The sequence below is a fragment of the Egretta garzetta genome, unplaced genomic scaffold, assembly GCF_000687185.1.
Source record: "Egretta garzetta isolate BGI_Z169 unplaced genomic scaffold, ASM68718v1 scaffold113, whole genome shotgun sequence".
Lineage (NCBI taxonomy): Eukaryota > Metazoa > Chordata > Aves > Pelecaniformes > Ardeidae > Egretta > Egretta garzetta.
In genome coordinates, this window is record NW_009259115.1 from 957,970 (window position 1) to 959,886 (window position 1,917).

A 1,917-nucleotide genomic window follows, 5' to 3' on the forward strand; every position below is an offset into this window, starting at 1 on the left:
CTGCTGGGGCTGATGGAAAGTGCGCTGCTGGGTCGCTGGACGGGAGCGTTAACCTCTCTCCTCCTGTGTCTTTGGTGGAAAAAGACAAAGAACAGTTACAATCCTGGGTGGCCCAGTTGATCAAGACCCACATGAAGTGCTGTGTGCTTTGCGTTGTCTCTGAATCAGCGCTGTTCACCATCACTTGTCAAGAGGCGAATGCTGACGGCAGCATCCCTAGGCTGGACAGTCTGCCTGGAAAACACAGCTCTCTACCAGCAGGTTTTCACAAGCCTTTTGGTGTGCGGTGCTTCAAACTGCAGATGCTGGAGCCTTGTGACATCCCAAGGAGTTCAACTTTTGTGCTCTAAAATCTTCCTCTTAAATTCAGTCCTTAATGTTGTGTTGGAGAAGTTGAAAATGCAGCTTTGGAGCTACAGCATATATGGAAACCAGCCCATGAGGGGCTTTCCACAAAAAAAAACCCCAAACCCAAACCTAAAAACTCATGAACCTTTAACTAACATGTGAGTGGTGTGGAGGAGAAAGGGAACTCCTGCACTGTGTTTTCTCTTATTGTGTGGTTTAGTGGTTTAGGCTAGGCTAGGGGAAGCGTGAGCCTTGCCCTAGGATGGGTTGTGCTTGCCCTGGCAGCCTCTGCCTGCACATCTCTTCCTTTGGTCCCCAATTCTAAGAGGTCAACTTCTTTCTGCCACAGTCTCCCTAGCTCTAAAACAGGGCAATACCATGTGTTTGCAAGCATGAGCACAGCATCCTGGGGCATGCTGAGCAACCCGCCCAGCATCACCACCATGCCCCTTGCTTTGGCTTTCCAACCCTCCCAAGCTACGTCAGCTCCCTCAGTTTGGGGCACCTCTGGCTTGCTCCATCCTTCCACTATGGAGGACATTGCAATGTCTCCTTGGAGCTGCCTACGAGTACGAGAGCCTTTCCCACACTGCTGCAAGTATGAGTAGTGCCTTTCCATAGTACAGCAGTGGGGAGGGTACTTCTCCCTGTTCTCTTCCCCTCGGTTTCCTCATCTTGTGTCTCTTCCAAACCAGACAGGATGGAGCTGGACAGGAGACCAGCCCTGTGGCTTTCCTGATGGCTACTGGGGGCTGCTGACGCTGCTTTAGGCATGGCTTGGCATTAAATGACTTGATTGTTTTCTGTTGGTAGGGGAAGTGAAGCTGGGCAGTACTGCAGTCGCTGCCTGTTGGAAATTCATGGCTTGTTTCCTTTCTGCCTGCGATTTCAGAGGTGACTCCTGATGTAGTCATCTATTTATTCCTTTTGTTAGTCCGGTGGCTTGTTCCTCCATCCATCATCCAACCGATGCAGCGAGGAACGTGACCGGGAGAGGACAGAGAACTAGCTGTCTTGGAAGAGGGAGGAAATGAGCACTGCGTTTTCATCCAGCAGCCCGCTGGCGCTGGCTCCCAGGACTGCAGGAAGCTCTTTTTTACCTTCATACACTTCACGGATCACAGCCTGATTTCCTCCAGGGCTCTCGCTGGCTTTATCGTCTCGATGTGGGTGTTTGCACTCCTGGCCAGCACGTTGTTCTCTGCCTGTACCATGAGGCTGCTGCTTTTGGAGACCCACTCGGTGATGCTGCTCCCACTTTGCTCTTGCTGCATGCAAATCCTCTCTTGTGTAATGGAGAAATGTTGCCCTTTGTCCCTTTTTGATAATTCGCTGTGCTATTGAAATGCTCCCCCACCCAACACATATATGCACTTTGCCTCATTGGCTTTCTCACCCCCAAAAAATCTTTCTAGCACGTAAAGCTGCCAACTTGCATTTTTGTTCTTTTAGTTTCTCTGTTGACTTGAGTAGGCAGGGCTGGGTGTTAGCTTCCATCTGCCTCCCGGCTGGAAAGGGAAACCTTAAGAGAAAATGAGGATGCTTTCAGCCCCCGTTCCCAATGCCAGT

At 50.7% G+C, this 1,917-nt stretch overlaps 1 protein-coding gene across 1 annotated transcript in view; it reads left to right on the forward strand.

Moving 5' to 3' along the window:
• Positions 1-1,917, forward strand: part of ACKR3 (atypical chemokine receptor 3) — a 12,939-nt gene that overhangs the window by 1,646 nt on the left and 9,376 nt on the right. The window lies entirely within an intron of this gene.